Genomic DNA, 16,979 nt, shown 5'->3' with positions numbered 1-16,979 from the left:
TCCCTAGTGCCCCCATGAACTGGGCTGGGTTTAACTGGGAAGCTTTACTGGGAACACTGGGAGCAGGGGGCAGGGGCAGAGTGACAGCAGGTCTGGAGACACAGGTCCCCCCAAAATCAGCGTGGGGATGGAGCGGTGGTCCTGGCCGGGCCCGAGGTCACAGGGAGCGGCTGCGGCCGCCAGCGGCTCAAGAGCTCTGTGGGCAGAGAAAAGGGGGTGACACCGGGCTGGGGACCCCGGCGAGCACCCACACTCTGGGGGAGGGGGGACACGACTCACGGGACCCCCCAGACTCTCTTGCGCAGGTAGAACCCGATCCCCAGTGCCAGGAAGACAAAACCCAACTCGGGAGTCTCCAGTTCCTGTCAGCATCTTGCTGCGGCAGCATCCACCAGCATCTGGGTGGTCCACAGTGGTCAGGATCTCCCAAAAACTCTCACAGACACCCAGGCCCCTCCAAGCACCCTCCTCATCGCTCCCAACCCACTCAGGATCCCCTGAAACCTCCCTCTTGATCCCTTCCTGACCTCCCCAGGACCCACCAAAGCCCCTCCTGTCCCTCTCAGGATCCCACAGCCTCCTTCCAGTTGCCCCCACTGCCCCAGGACCCCCAAATCCTCTCCCAGTCTCTTCCCAGTGCCCACCAGGACCCCCAGAACCCCATCCCACCCTCCCCAGTATCCTTCAAACCCCTTCTTAGCCCTTCCAAACCTACAACCTCCTCTCCCAGTTGAAACCAGGATCTCTCCAACTCCCTCCCAGTTGCTCCCAGCACATCCCAGTGGTTCTCCCAGCACCCCGAATTCCTCCCCTGTACCACAGTTCCAGCTCAGGGAGTGCTCCAGGCTAACGTGCTCCACCTGGCAGGTGGAGGTGAGCTCGCCCGGGTTGGGGTTTCCAGCAGCACCAGGAGCTGGTGGGTCCAGTCCCCGTTGGGGACCACGTCGGTGGCCACCAAGGAGAGCTCCTGCTGGCCCTGGAACCACCTCAGCTGGACGTGGGCAGGGTAGAAATCCACCAAGGAGCAGAGCAGGCGGCCGGGGCCGGGCTGGGAGCTCGAGGGCACCAGCGAGATGGACACGCTGGGGGTCACTGGGAGAGAGCGGGGACACACTGGGATCAGCTGGGGGGAACTGGGAGAGAGAGGGGAGGGGAGGTGTGACCTTGGGGCAGACTGGGAATGGACTGGGAAGGATTGGGGTGTCACTCAGAGAGATGGGAGGGAATGGGGGGCACTGGGAAGGAACTGGGAATGAAGCGCGCGGCACTGGGAGGCCGAGTCCAGCGCGGGGCACGCGGCGCTGCGGATCTGCCTGGCAACTGATGAGTCATAGAGACTCGCGCTCTGATTGGCTGAGAGGCGGCAGCGCCACGCCAGGCTGAGATGGACAGCCGGGAGGCACTGGGAGAGACTGGGATGGACTGGGAGAGCCACGGGGTCAGTAATTAGTTGGTTGGTCCGTCTTTGGGATGCTGCAGGCGAGGCTACAATTCTGGATGGCATTGAAGCGAGACATTTGGGATCCCTGTCACATGATTCCTGTCATTGATCAAGGAATGATGAGGGGGGCTCACCCTCACAGCCTCTGGGCACGGGTTCTGGAAAGTGTAGCACAAAGATACCTGTGTGCAGATGATCTTTATGTGCAGCAGACCCAGTGGAAGACTATAGAACATGGGATCCAATGTCTGAGAGAAATGGCAGTGGCAGAGATTATCTTCTCAGATGAAATAACTAGAAATCCAGGCTTGGCACCATGTACATCTGTGATGTGGCAAAAACATGTACGGCTTGGGCCACATGAATACGCTTCTGCTTTAGCAATAATGAAACGGGAGGAGAGGGATGAGACTGTGCTCGACATGGCAAGGAAACTCCGAGCATATGCAGATGCTGTACATGGCCCAACCCATGCCAGAATTGCAGCAGTGGAAACATGTCTGCAGAAATTAGAAGATAAGATAGAGGAGAATCATAAGAGACTCAGGGAGGAGATTAAGGAGGACCTTTTCCAAATCTCAGCAGTACAGATCAGAGGTTCTGGTATCCAACATAGACGTTCCTCAGATGGTGAGAGAAGGTACACCCCACAAGCTGAGCTGTGGTTCTTCCTGCGCAACTGCAGAGAAAACATGAGGAGATGGGACGGAAAATCTACTGCTGCTCTGGCACAACGGGTGCATGAATTGAAGGAAGGCAAGACTCAGAGAGGAAGTGCCACCAAAAGGAGAGCAGCTCCAGTTGCCCGTAGCCAAACTGCCAGGCATGATGATGATGATGACACGTCCGATCCCCTTGAAGGAACCTCTAAGACATACGCCCAAGGTAAGAAGGTTAACCAGGCTTAGAGGGGCCCTGCCTCTAGCCAGGTAGAGGCGAGGGAAAACCATGTTTTCTGGACTGTGTGGATTTGCTGGCCTGGCACATCGGAGCCACAAAGATATAAGGCTTTGGTCGATACTGGTGCACAATGCACATTAATTCCATCAAGACACGTAGGGGCAGAATCTGTCTCTATCGCCAGTGTGACAGGGGGATCACAAGACTTTACCTTGGTGGAAGCTGATGTAAGTCTGGCAGGAAAGGAGTGGAAGAAACACCCTATTGTGACTGGCCCAGAGGCCCCATGTATTTTGGGCATAGATTATCTTCGAAGGGGTATTTTAAAGACCCAAAGGGACTCAGGTGGGCATTTGGGAGAGCAGCTGTAGCGACAGAGGGCATCCAGAAATTGAACACCTTGCCTGGACTGTCTGAGAATCCAACTACAGTAGGACTTTTGAAGGGAGAAGAACAAAAGGTACCAATTGCCACTTCAACAGTGCATCGTCAACAGTACAGAACAACTCGAGATGCTGTGATTCCCATCCATAAGATGATCCGAGACCTGGAGAGCCAAGGGGTGGTCAGCAAAACCCACTCACCCTTCAACAGCCCCATCTGGCCTGTGCGCAAATCTGAACGAGAATGGAGATTGACAGTGGACTACCATGCATTGAATGAAGTGACTCCACCGCTGAGCGCTGCTGTACCGGACATGCTGGAACTCCAGTACGAGCTGGAGTCCAAGGCAGCAAGGTGGTATGCCACCATTGATATTGCTAATGCATTTTTCTCCATCCCTCTGGCAGCAGAATGCAGGCCTCAGTTTGCTTTCACCTGGAGGGGCATGCAGTACACCTGGAACCGACTGCCCCAGGGGTGGAAACACAGCCCCACCATCTGCCATGGACTGATCCAGACTGCACTAGAAAAGGGTGAGGCTCCAGAACATCTACAATATATTGATGATATCATTGTGTGGGGGAACACAGCAGCAGAAGTGTTTGAGAAAGGTGAGAAAATCATCCGAATCCTCCTGGAAGCTGGTTTTGCCATCAAGAAGAGTAAAGTGAAGGGACCTGCTTGAGAGATCCAGTTCCTGGGAGTGAAGTGGCAAGATGGATGGGGTCAGATTCCTACAGATGTCATCAACAAGATCACAGCTATGTCCCCACCAACCAACAAGAAGGAGACACAAGCTTTCTTAGGTGCCATAGGTTTCTGGAGAATGCACATTCCCGAGTATAGCCAGATTGTGAGCCCTCTCTACCTGGTTACCTGCAAGAAGAATGATTTCCACTGGGGCCCTGAGCAGCAACAAACATTCACCCAGATCAAGCAGGAGATCGCTCATGCTGTAGCCCTTGGCCCAGTCAGGACAGGACCAGAGGTCAAGAACGTGCTCTACTCTGCAGCCAGGAACCATGGGTTGTCCTGGAGCCTTTGGCAGAAGGTGCCTGGGGAGACTCGAGGCCGACCACTGGGATTTTGGAGTTGGAGCTACAGAGGGTCTGAAGCCAACTACACCCCAACAGAGAAGGAAATCATGGCTGCCTATGAAGGAGTCCAGGCCACCTCAGAGGTGATTGGCACAGAAGCACAACTCCTCCTGGCACCCCGACTGCCGGTGGTGGGCTGGATGTTCAGAGGAAAGGTTCCTTCTACCCACCATGACACCAGAGCTACATGGAGCAAGTGGACTGCTCTCATCATGCAGCGTGCCCATATTGGTAAACTGAGTCGCCCTGGGATTTTGGAATTAATTACAAATTGGCCCAAAGGTGAAAGTTTTGGTGTCACAGATGAAGAAGAACCAGTGACACGGGCTGAAGAAGCTCCACCATACAACCAACTGCCAGCAGAGGAAACACACTACGCTCTCTTCACTGACGGTTCCTGTCGCATCATAGGGATGAACCGGAAGTGGAAAGCAGCCATATGGAGTCCCACATGACGGGTTGCAGAGGCCACTGAAGGAGAAGGTGGATCAAGCCAGCTTGCTGAACTCAAAGCCATTCAACATTGCAGAAAGGGAGAAGTGGCCAAAGCTCTACCTCTACACTGATTCATGAATGGTAGCCAATGCTCTATGGGGGTGGCTGGAGAGGTGGAAAGAGGCTAACTGGCAGTGTAGAGGAAAACCAATTTGGACTGCTGAAGAGTGGAAAGATATTGCTACCCGGGTAGAGAAGCTACCTGTGAAGGTTCGCCACGTAGATGCCCATGTCCCCAGAAGTAGAGCTAATGAAGAGCAGCAAAACAATCAGCAGGTAGATCAGGCTGCAAAGATAGGGGTATCAAAGATAGACCTCGATTGGGAACACAAGGGAGAGTTGTTCCTGGCTCGATGGGCTCATGATGCCTCAGGCCATCAGGGCAGAGATGCCACCTACAAGGAGGCACGAGACCGAGGGGTGGCTCTAACCATGGACAGTATTTCTCAGGTTATCCATGACTGTGAGACCTGTGCTGCCATAAAACAGGCCAAGCAGATGAAGCCCCTCTGGTATGGTGGGCGGGGGTCCAAGTACAAGTATGGGGAGGCCTGGCAGATTGACCACATCACACTGCCCCAGACATGCCAAGGCAAGCGCTACGTGCTCACAATTGCAAAACCCACCACTGGATGGTTGGAAACCTACCCTGTGTCTCATGTTACAGCCTGTAACACCATCCTGGGCCTTGAGAAGCAGGTCCTTTGGAGGCATGGTACCCCTGAGAGGATTGAGTCAGAAAATGGGACTCATTTCAAGAACAGCCTTATCAACACCTGGGCTAGGGAACATGGCATTGAGTGGGTGTGCCACATCCCCTACCATGCACCAGCTGCAGGCAAAGTGGAGAGGTCAAATGGACCGTTAAAAACCACCTTAAAAGCATTGGGTGGGGGATCTTTCAGAAATTGGGAGCAACATTTAGGAAAGGCCACCTGGTTAGTTAACAGCCAAGGTTCCACCAATCGAGCAGGTCCTGCCCAGTCTGAGCCCCAGAATATAGTAGATGGAGTTAAAGTGCCAGTGGCACATGCCAGAGGTTTGTTAGTGAAATCAGTGTGGATCAATTCTGCCTCGAGTACAGACAAACCTATTTGTGGGATTGTCTTTGCTCAGGGACCAGGTTGTACATGGTGGATTGCGGAGTTGCGTTATTTGTATGTTTTATTATTCTTGTATGATATATCGGTTTATTCCTTTGTACCCCCATGTACCACTTGGTTTGCCCCCAGTTCTCCCGCCTTGTCCTCCCTTCCCGCCTCTCCAGTGGCTGTCCATCACCCTGGAACAGGCGCAGCCCTCCCCTTTACCCCCCCTGGGTGCCTTGTCCATCACTCGGTGCTCCTTCCCATCCATCTAGAAGCTTCTACTCAGGGCACCGGGTGATTGGGCGAGGATCTGGGGCTCCCGCCATATCCTTCCCCCATTGGACCACACCATATCACCCCATCCCGGAGCCACTCCCTGTCCCTATCCCCATTGGTTGTTGGATACCCCTCCCTAAGAGTTTATAAGCCGTTGTCAGAACCCAGTCTGGGTTCCTGTTGGCTGGCACCGTTCTGCAATAAACCTGGACTTCGCCCCCAGCAGGATCCTCTCTTCTTTCCACCGCGAGGCTTGCTAGCGCTGCTCGGGACCCACAAAGGCACTCTCCAAACCCCAGCTGGGAGCAGCGGAGGGTGCCTCAATCGCCCGCCCTCGCCCCAGGACGAGAGCTAGCCGGGGCTGAGAGAAAAGGGAACCGGGGCGGGAGCGCGGCAGCTGGCGCCCAACGAGAGGCCCTTTTTTTGCGGCGTTGGACCCCTCGTGAGAGGATTTTAGAGTCGTGTGGACCCGAAGATTTATCCTCACTGGCCGTCAGCTACCCCGGTGGCAGCAGACCCACATTTTAGTGGGTGGCGCTCCCGGGGATAGGAACCGGCAGCTCTGGTCTGCACCGCCGGAGTCGGTCCTCTCGCGGAGGAGCCCTGTGATTGGTTTTTCGTTTCCACCCTTCCCTCTCGGACCCCTTTGGACTGGTAAGTATAGGGGCCCCTGGGGCTTTCCCGGTCCTTTTTTGGTTGGTTTCTTTCCCCTAAAGTTTAGGGAAAGGATCCCTTTTTGGTGGGTTTCTTTTTCCCCTGGGGTTCGGGGAAAAAATCCCTGCTTTTGGTGCTTCCCTTCCCGGGCGGGAAGCTTAAGGACCGCGGCAAAGCCGGAGGGGTGGTCTTCTGTTTTTCGTTTGCTTTTCCCAATCGTAGGCGCTGCGGCACGATTTAACATCTAACAGCCATGGGTGCAAGGCTGTCCGTGCCGCAGAAGAGTATTTATTCCCAAGTTGTGGGTATCCTTTTAATGGCGGGAATTAAGGTTAAAAAATCCGAAGCTAAGAAGTTTGTCCGGTGGTTGTCGCAGACTTTCCCTGATATTTCGGCAGCCAAATTATACCAAGTCCCCTTTTGGGACCAGGTGGGAAGGGAGATCCTGCGGCAGTCGGATCTCTCTCTCTCCAAATTCACACTTTTGGCCCTAAAAATTCAAGACATTGTTAAAAATCACTATGAAAGTCTGCCACAGCCAGCCGTGGACAAACCGATCCCCAGTTCGGCTGTTAGTTTAAAAAATCCTACTCCTCTTCCCTCTCCCTCTTCCCTAATGTCGGGTATTTTCAGACGGGCATCCCGGCGTTGTCCGCAGGCAGATTCTGGCCCCTCTGGGAATACCCTAGACTCCCTGCAGGGCAGTGCAGGCACTGTCTCTGCCTCTACACGTACCCCTTCTTCCCCGCTCTGTACAGCCCCGTCCCGCAAAGGCTCTGTTCGTTTTAAATTGTCCCGAACCCCCGAAGATCCCTCATCCCCTATCCACCATCCCCGAACCCCACAAAATGGCTTCCCTGCCCCTTCTCCCCCTTTCCCCAGGACACAAGATGGCAGTGACCGCGTGGTTTTTCCCGCCACTTGTGTCCCTCCTTCCCACAATCCCTATCCTCTGCCGCGCTCCCGCCCCAAATCCCTTTTCTCTCAGCCCTGGCTAGCTCTTGTGGGGCGAGGGCGGGCAATTGAGGCACCCTCCGCCGCTCCCAGCTGGGGTTTGGAGAGTGCCTTTGTGGGTTCTGGGCAGCGCTAGCAAGCCTCGCGGTGGTAAATGAAGAGCGGATCCTGCTGGGGGCTAAGTCCGAGTTTATTGTAGCCCAACGGGGCCAAATGTCCTAGAACGGTGCCAGCCAACAGGAACAAGCACAAGGTGCTTGCACTGGCTTATAAACTGTAAGGGAGGGGTATCCAACGACCAATGGGGATAGGGATAGGGGGTGGCTCCGGGATGGGGGGATATGATGGGGTCCAATGGGGGAAAGATATGGGGGGAGCCCCAGGTCCTCGCCCAATCACCCGGTGCCCTGAGTGGAAGCTTCTGGATGGATGGGAAGGAACACCGAGTGACAGACAAGGCACCGGGCGGCGGGGGGTAAAGTGCCCCTTCCAGGGTGATGGATAGATACTGGAAAGGCGGGAAGGGGGGACAAGGCGGGAAAACTGGGGGTAAACCAAGTTGTATATGGGGGTACAAAGGAATAAACCAATACATAATACAGGGATAATAAAACATACAAATAACGCAACTCCACATCTCCTCCTTTTTTTGTTTAAAAAGAAAGAAAGGTGAAGAGGATAAAGTAAGTCTTTAAATGGGGGCTTCACAGTCACTGGGCTCATTTTGAAACTAGATGTTTCCTTTTTCTGGAAATTCTTCTTCTTGAAACCCTTCCTTGTTCAAGGGTTCTAGTTCATCACTACGCTAAAGCCTGTAATAAACACAATGAGTCCCAGCAGCAGCAAAAGTCCTGTTTTTTTAGAAAACAACTGAAATTAATAGTTGAGGTAGGGGAGGTCCAACTCAAAGGGGAACAGAGAATCCCAGGAGCCAGGGAGGGAAGAGGGGGGATCAGGTGAGGGGGACCTTTTCCGCCGTCGGAGGGCGGCGTACCCAACTTGAGGACTGTCCGGTTTTCTCTTCTGGGTCTTAGGGACATATGGTCTGACGAATTTGGAAGGGACCCATTTCAGGCCTGAGGGCGTGGATACGCAAGCGTACCCCCGTCCCCAGGTGACCAAGTCATAGGGTCCTTCCTGCCGCCAGGTCTCAGGGTTTTTAATGAGAACTGGTGGCTTCTCCTTGACCTTGCTCTGCTCGTAGGAATTAAAGTGCCTCGTGATGGGGGGGTTGAGGCACTCGAAGGAACAGTTTAAGAAATTGATGGTAAAAAGGGCCCGCGCCAACTGAACCTGGGGGGACTCATTTTCAGCTGACGACTGTTGTTGTTTAAGCATCTTTTTGATGCTTTGATGAGTCCTCTCCACCACGGCTTGACCTGTCGGGGAATAGGCGATGCCAGTTTTATGTTCTATTCCCCATTGCTGCAGGAAACCTGCGAACTCCTTGGACGTGTACCCGGGGGCATTGTCTGTTTTTATCTGTTTTGGGACGCCCAGCATGGAGAAGGCTTGTATCAGATGTTTCTCCACGTCCTTGGCCTTCTCCCCTGTGTGGGCAGAGGCGAAAACTGCTCCAGAGAAGGTGTTCACGGAGACATGGACGTACTTCATCCTCCCGAAGGAGGGGATATGAGTAACGTCCATCTGCCACACCTCACAGGACTTTAGACCCCTAGGATTAGCCCCTGCGCTCACCGATGGTAGAGGGAGCGACTTACAGGACGGGCATGTGGCCACAATGGCCTTGGCCTGGTCCCGGGTTAGATGGAACTGCTGGACCAGACCAGGCGCATTTTGGTGGTAAAGCTGGTGGCTGATCTTTGCTTGCTGGAACTTGTCCGGGAGCGGCGCCAGCTGTGCGGGGGCGGCAGTGAGGGAATCGGCACGCCAATTGCCCTTGGCCAAGAACCCCGGCAGGTCGGTGTGTGACCTGATATGCATCACATAAAACGGTTGCTCTCGGTGGGAGACTAGCCTTATCAGCTTTGAGAGCAACCTGTTAAAGGCATCGTTGGAGACACCTTGCAGGATTGCATCCTGTGCTCTAGACACTACACCTGCTACATAGGCCGAATCGGTTACCAAATTAAAAGGTTCAGAGAACCGCTCAAAAGCTCTAACGACTGCAGCCAACTCAGCTACTTGAGGGGATCCTTCTACCCCAACAACATCCGCCTCCCACCGCTGAGTTTGAGGATCTTTCCAAGTTACTACTGACTTGTGGGACCCTCCAGACGCGTCCGTAAAAACTGTTAGAGCCTTTAAGGGTTTTTTGCTCTGAATCTGTTTTGTTGACAAAGTGAATTGGATTTCCGAATTGAAAATTTTGTGGGCTGGTCTCAAAACAGAAATTTTTCCGGTGTAGCTGTCCAGTGCAAACTGCAATGATTCGTTTTCTTGCAGCAGGTGTTCCAACATTGCCTTTGTGAATTGGCCCGATTTCAATTTCAAAGGAATGTGGATGCAATCAAAGTCACACCCCGCCAGCTCCCGAATCCGTGTTCTTGCCTTGCGGATTAGTTCCGCCACCAGCTCTTGTGGCCGTGTCATCCTTTTGGATCGTGAATGACTCAGGAATACCCACTCTATGATGGAGAGTGGGTCCCTTTTGTCCTGATCCTTGCCCTTTCCTAGGGTGTCTGCCCACTGGAAGATGACTCCGTGGAGGTGTGGCAGTCTGCCCAATATGATGAATCTGAAGGGCAGGCCTGGATCGTACCTGTGGGCCTGCCTGGCAGACATTGCCTCCTGAACCTTCTGCAAAGCAGCTTTGGCCTCTGGAGTGAGTTCCCTGGGAGAACTAGGCTCTTCCCCCCCTTTCAATAAATTGAAAAGAGGGGCTAGGTCTTCGTTGTTAATACCTAACCAGGGTCTCACCCAGTTTAAAGACCCACACAGCTGCTGAACGTCGGATAGAGTCCGAATTGAATTTTTTATTGCCAATTTCTGCGGAACAATGGTCTGCTTGTTTATTTCCAAACCCAGGTACTTCCAAGGTGGCTTTCTTTGAATCTTATCTTCTCGCAGCTCGAACCCTACAGCAACCAATGCACTGGTTGTCAGTTCAAGCGCGTGTGTAAGTAAATTGTTGTTGGGGGCACAAATAAGAATATCATCCATATAGTGCTGGATGATCACGCCCTCGGTGGCTGCACGCACAGGGGACAGCAATGAAGAGACGTACCACTGGCAAATGGTTGGGCTGTTTTTCATGCCTTGGGGGAGACGTTTCCAGTGGTATCTCTCCATTGGGGCTTCTCGGTTGATGGAAGGAACCGAGAAGGCGAACCGTGGTGCGTCATCAGGGTGTAGGGGAATTTGAAAGAAACAATTCTTGATATCAATTACAGCCAATTCCCAATTTTCTGGTAACATCGTGGGAGACGGCATCCCTGGTTGGAGAGGACCCATATCTTCTATTACGCTGTTGATGGCACGGAGGTCGTGGAGGAGGCGCCACTCGTCTTTGCCAGGTTTTTTCAGGACAAAGACGGGGGAATTCCAGGGAGGTGTTGTTTCCTGGATATTCCCTTTGGCGAGTTGCTCCTCCACGAGCTCCCGAAGCGCTTTTAATTTTTGTTTATTGAGCGGCCACTGCTCTACCCACACTGGTGTATCGGTGAGCCAATTAAGTTTCCAGGTAGGACGCTCCTCAGTGACCGCTGCCCGAAAAACCTGGGGGGTCAGGATGTCAATTGTGACCCCCCACTGGGCCATCAGGTCTCTCCCCCACAAGGGTTCCGTGTAATCTAATACAAACGGGCGTAAATAGGCCGATTGCCCATTCGGCCCCTCAAATTTTACGATGTTCTTAGATTGTTTTGCCAATTGAGAACCCCCTACACCTTGAATTTTTCCCGCCACGTTTTGCAGTTCCCAGCGTGACGGCCAATCCCGTGCGGGGATGACTGTCACATCTGCCCCTGTGTCCAGGAGTCCACTGAGATGTTTGAACTCCCCATCCTTTCGCATATAACAGGAGAGTTTTGGTCTTTCCTTCCCTATGACCTGAGCCTGGCACACCTGATAGCTCTTCTTAGCTGTTTTCTTCCAGATATCTTCAGGGTGTGCCGGAGGCCCAGATGCTGGAATGGCCTGGGCGATGACTTGGCCCTTGGGAAGGAAGACCGGAGGATGGGAGCAGTGCAGCCACACAACTAATTGCTCAGTGTTCTTGGATGTCAGGGATGGTGCAATTGTGACTTCGAGAGGCGTGAACTTTGTGTCCCCAAGAACGATATACTTACTGTGGAAGTTCCTCCAGGTTCCTGGGTCCTCGGTGTCGACGGCGATGGAATGCCAGTCGCTGTCCCTTAGATGTAGAGCCTCGGTCAGGGCCAACCTATATGGGGAGAAATCAGAGATGGTGTTAAGTATCGGCTTGGGCTGGCTCGGGTCTCGACCCAGCCAAGCGGTAGGGATGAAATCCACGTCCTCCCTCATATAGGCTGGTTCGTCAGCCATAGTCCGATGTGTCCAGTTCAGTGAAATGTCCTCAGGTGGGCATTGCAGTTGATGGTCCCTCCCCTCCTCTGATGTTATAGAGCCCACCACATTTATGTCCTCGCGCAGGGAGGGACTGCGCTGGTGACTCAGTTTTTTTGTTTTCCCCCAGGGTTGGGGGCACTCCTCCCCTGATGTCGCTGCCTAAACTTAAAAAACTCGTCCCTCAGCAGGCATTGGGAAGCCAAATGTCCCTTTTGCCTACATAAATTGCAGGCCTGGTGTTGTTGTTGTCCCCTCGGGGGTGCTCCTGTGGGGCGGTGGTCCGTAGAAGGGGTGATTGGCGGCGTCACGGCTGCAGCAAAAGCCACTCTCCTTGTTGATGGTTTAGGAGTCCTTGGAATGTCCCTAGCAGGAACCGTCACATTCCTCGCACAGACCTGCAGCATGCTTTGAAGGGTAGGCTCAGGGTCCAGGGGCAGACTGAGGATGGCTTGCCGGCACGTGTCGTTGGCGTTCTGCCTCGCAACTGTGGCAAGCATCCCCTCTCTTAGCCTCTCGTCCGGGACCTGAGCCTCCATAGCAAGATGTAAGCAGTCTACGAAGGTGACAAAGGCTTCATATGGTTCCTGCTTAATAGATAAAAAGTCAATTGCTGCTCCGGTGGGCCTTAACTTAAAAAATGCCTTCTCTGCCGCCCTAGTGCTGACCTGCAGCACCTCTCGAGGTATTTTTTCTGCCTGCTTGGTCCCCATTTTCCAATCCCCCTCCCCGCACAAGTGGTCTACGGATATTATTGCCCCATCCTCATCCCTAGAGCTATCTGCATTGGCCCAGAGGTCAGGCAACACCTCCCTGATCTCCCGCTTCCATTCGGACTCCCAGATGAGGAATTCTCTGTGGGTGATTGAACAGGAGAAGAGAGTCCGAATGTCCGCGGGGACATATTCGTTGGAGGAGAGGGTTGCCTTCAATAATCCTCGGAAGTACTCACTTTCCCTCCCGAACTCCTTCTGGGCCTTGCAGAGCTCTTTGATGGTCTGCTGGGGGATGGGGGACCACTGTGCAAGGGGCCTACCTCCCTGCCGCGGGGTATAGGTGACGGGTGCGGCCGAGAAGGTAGGTAGGGATTGGGGTGGATCGGGGTTCCCACGCTCCCCCCCCCCGGAACCGATGCCGTGGGAACCGGAAGAGGGGTCGTGGGAACCAGGGGACGAGGCGGAAGAGGCGTGGTCAGGAGCAGGGGGAGTGGTATGGTGGGGACTCCCCTCCCCGGGGGTGGAGCTGAGGGGTGGGGTGTTGGATGATGCAAGGGAGGAGGAGTCAACAGGGGGTGGAGGAGGGAGGTGGGCGGAGAAGTCATGGGACCGGAAAGGGTTGGTCTGCCAGAAGGGGTTTTGGGAGGGAGGAGGATAGGGATCATGGGGAGAAGGAGCACAAGTGGCGGGAAAAGCCACGCGGTCACCGCCATCTTGTGTCCTGGGGAAGGGGGAGAAGGGAAACCATTTTGTGGGGTTTGGGGATGGAGGATGGGGGATGAGGGATCTTCGGGGGTCTGGAATAACCGAAACCGAACAGAGTCTCTACGGGACGGGGCTGTACAGCGTGGGGAAGAAGGGGAACGGGTAGAAGCAGAGACAGTGCCTGCACCGTCCTGCGGGGAGTCAAGGATATTCTCAGAGGGGCCAGAATCTGCCTGCGGGCAACGCCGAGATGCCTGTCTGAGAATACCCGACTTCGGGAAAGAGGGAGAGGAAAGCAGAGTAGGGTTTCTCGAGCTAACAGCCGAACTGGGGATCGTTTTGTTTGCGGCTGGCTGTGGCAGACTTTCGTAATGATTTTTAATAATATCGCGAATTTGGAGAGCCAAATGGGTGAATTTGGAGAGAGAGAGATCCGACTGTCGCAGGATCTCCCTCCCTACCTGGTCCCAAAAGGGGACTTGGTATAATTTAGCTACCGAAATGTCCGGGAAAGTCTGCGACAGCCACCGGACAAACCGTTTAACTTCTGATTTTTTAACTCTTATACCCCCCACTAAAAGGATACCCACAACCTGGGAATAGACGCTCTTCTGTGGCACAGACAGCCTTGCACCCATGCTGCCTGATGTTAAAAGGTGTCGCAAAGTTTACGATTGGGGAAACGAAAACGAAAAACAGAAGACTGCCCCACCCGCTCTTTCCCAAGTCCTTATAGCTTCCCGCCCGGGAAGGGAAGCACCAGAAGCTCGCGAGGGAGCACCGAAAACAGGGATCTTTTCCCCGAACCCCAGGGAGAAAGAAACCCACTAAAAAGGGACAAACCCCCAACTAAAAAGGACAGGGAAAGCGCCAGGGACCCCTATAATTACCAACCGGGGGTCCGGGAGGGTAGGGAAGAAACTAAAAGCCCAATCGTAAAACCTCACCACGAGAGGACCGACTCCAGCGGTGTGTTCTGGAGCTGCCGGTCCTGTCCCCGGGAGCGCCACCCACTAAAACGTGGGTCTGCTCCTACCGGGGTAGCTGACGGCCAGGAGGATGAGTCTTCGGGTCTGCGCGACCCTAAAAATCCTCAGACGAGGGGACCAACGCCACGGAAAGGGCCCCACATTGGGCGCCAGCTGCCACGCTCCCGCCCCAGATCCCTGTTCTCAGCCCCGGCTAGCTCTCCTCCTGGGGCGAGAGTGGGCGATGGAGGCACCCTCCGCTGCTCCCAGCTGGGGTTTGGAGAGTGCCTTCGTGGGTCCCGGGCAGCGCTGGCAAGCCTCGTGGTGATAAATGAAGAGCGGATCCTGCTGGGGGCTAAGTCCGAGTTTATTGTGAGCCAACGGGGCCAAATATTCCGGAACGGTGCCAGCCAACAGGAACCAGCACAAGGTGCTCGCACTGGCTTATAAACTGTAAGGGAGGGGAAGACCGGTAACCAATGGGGATAGGGGTAGTGAGTGGCTCCGAGATGGGTTGATACAATGTGGTCTAATGGGGGAAGGATATGAGAGGGGCCCCAGGCCCTCGCCCAATCACCCAGTGCCCTGAGTAGAAGCTTCTGGATGGATGGGAAGGAACACCGAGTGACAGACAAGGCACCTGGGAGGGGTAAAGGGAAAGACTGCGCCTCTTCCAGGGTGATGGATAGATACTGGAAAGGCGGGAAGGGAGGACAAGGCGGGAAAACTGGGGATAAACCAAGTTGTACATGGGGGTACAAAGGAATAAACCAATACAAAATACAGGGATAATAAAACATACAAATAACGCAACTCCACATCTTCTTCAAGAGATAAGAGGACTTTCCCCAGTGATTGATCAACTTTTGCCTTCAGAGTCAACTTTTACGGCAATTGTTACAGCTATTGAGGTTTTACAGATTGTTCATATTCCAGGACCAAAGAATTCTGAGTGTCTTAGTTGTGGGAATTTTAATTGTAACAGTTGGATTGCTTTTGTTTGTGGGGGTTGTGGAAAAATGTACTGGGAAGATCAAGTATTTTTAAAACAACATTTTTGGTGTAAACATTGTGATTTTCAAAAACAAGGAGATTCTTGGCAGAGAGATTTAATACGAGACACAGGCTTAGGAGTTGCTATAGCTTTGCAGTTATTTGAAGCGCCAGAACAAAAGATATTAGCTTTTTATAGGTGGGAAGCAGAACACGCTTGTGATAGGTTAATTAGGCAAGCAAATTCAAAAGTTTTCTCAACAAGGTGTCAAAAGCAAGTGAAGGTATCTATAAGATCTTATTTAGGAAAACCAGTAGTAGGAAATCCAGACATAGAATTAGATAAGCTTATTAAATATGTGCAGACATTAAAATTAAAATTCAAGCAGAAGAAATCATGAGGGCAATAAGGTGGATAATCTATCTTGTTCTTTTGACTAATCTTTGTTGTGGACTAATGCAATTTAATCAGCCCAGAGAAAATATTTGGGTAACCTTGGCTAACATGACTAATCAGAGTTCGCTATGCCTTAGCTTGGGAGGAGTGACAAATCCATTTCGTACCTGCCTAACAGGTGTTCCTGTCTGAAGACCAGAAGAATTTTGTGGGTTGATAAGGAATCAAACACTTTGCAAGAATTTTGCAAAGGTGAAAGGGCCAGACAAGAGCATTGGTTACACAGAAGCTCGAGATGGCTATAGGCAATGTTTGTTAGTACTGTCACTTAAAGAAACATTGCAATCTCCACCAGAGGAATTAGATCTCTTTGGAAGTGCTAATGCTAGTTTAGGGGATGTTTCAACAGGAGGATGGTTTAGCTTTGTTCCACTGAATTTGCAGAGTGTAAATAATCCAAGAGACAAATGGGCTTCTCTGGACTCTTCACTGGACTCAGATAGGATAGCATCTCAGTTATATTCTAATTATGATGGTTCCAAGATAACCAACCCTTAAGGTTGCCAAAGGGTGTGTTTTTGATCTGTGGAGATAGAGCTTGGAATGGAATTCCGGTAAAACCACAAGGGGGACCCTGTTACCTAGGAAAACTAGCGCTGTTCCATCCTAATATGTCTTTGCTAATGCAATGGGACAGGCTAGGGAAGACAAGGAAAAGGCGTGATGTGCATGACTTAGAATGTGATCAGGTTGGACAACCTCAATTTTGGAGTACTTTGAAACAGGTAATAGTGGCAACCCTGTTACCAGGAGGAGCTGCCAGAAAGGCTATGATGTTAGCTGAACAATTGGGATGCTGGACTAAAGATGAACTTAACAAAACATCAGAGGTTTTAGCTATGCTTGCTATGGATGTACAAAGTGTAAATCATGCAGTACTGCAGAACAGAGCAGCCATTGATTTTTTTGTTGTTAGCCCAGGACATGGATGTGAGGAATTTGAAGGAATGTGTTGCATGAATGTCTCTGATCATTCTGTATCAATACATGCTAAGATTAAAGAACTACAACAGGGCCTTCATCAATTAAAAGAAGAAGATGGTCTGGGGATAGAAGAATGGCTTAAAAGCTTAGGTATCGGTCCTTGGCTAAGAACTTTTATTATGTATGCAGTGGGAATCTTGATTGTTGTTTTACTACTCTTGCTGATCTTGCCCTGCCTGTTTAACTGTATTCAGAATTTGGTAGAACACATGATTCAAAAGATATGGACAACTAACTTAATGGTCCAAAACAAAAACGGGGGAAATGTGGAGAGTTTTGTGGATGAATGGCTTCGTGAGAAAGGACATGACTACATGCAGTTAGTGAAGCAGTAGCTGAAAATTGCATAGTGCAGCAATAGCAGATGTAACAATAATAT

General features: G+C 52.3%; 1 pseudogene; it reads right to left on the bottom strand.

The window, feature by feature from the left end:
* Positions 1 to 116: 116 nt before the first annotated feature.
* LOC144248452 (class II histocompatibility antigen, B-L beta chain-like) lies at positions 117 to 11,756 on the bottom strand (annotated as a pseudogene).
* Between the last annotated feature and the right edge of the window lie 5,223 nt (positions 11,757 to 16,979).

Source organism: Lonchura striata, chromosome 35 (assembly GCF_050655825.1).
Source record: "Lonchura striata isolate lonStrDom1 chromosome 35, ASM5065582v1, whole genome shotgun sequence".
Classification (NCBI taxonomy): domain Eukaryota; kingdom Metazoa; phylum Chordata; class Aves; order Passeriformes; family Estrildidae; genus Lonchura; species Lonchura striata.
The sequence above is the reverse complement of the archived record's forward strand: the minus strand, read 5'-3'. Positions and strand labels throughout refer to the sequence as shown.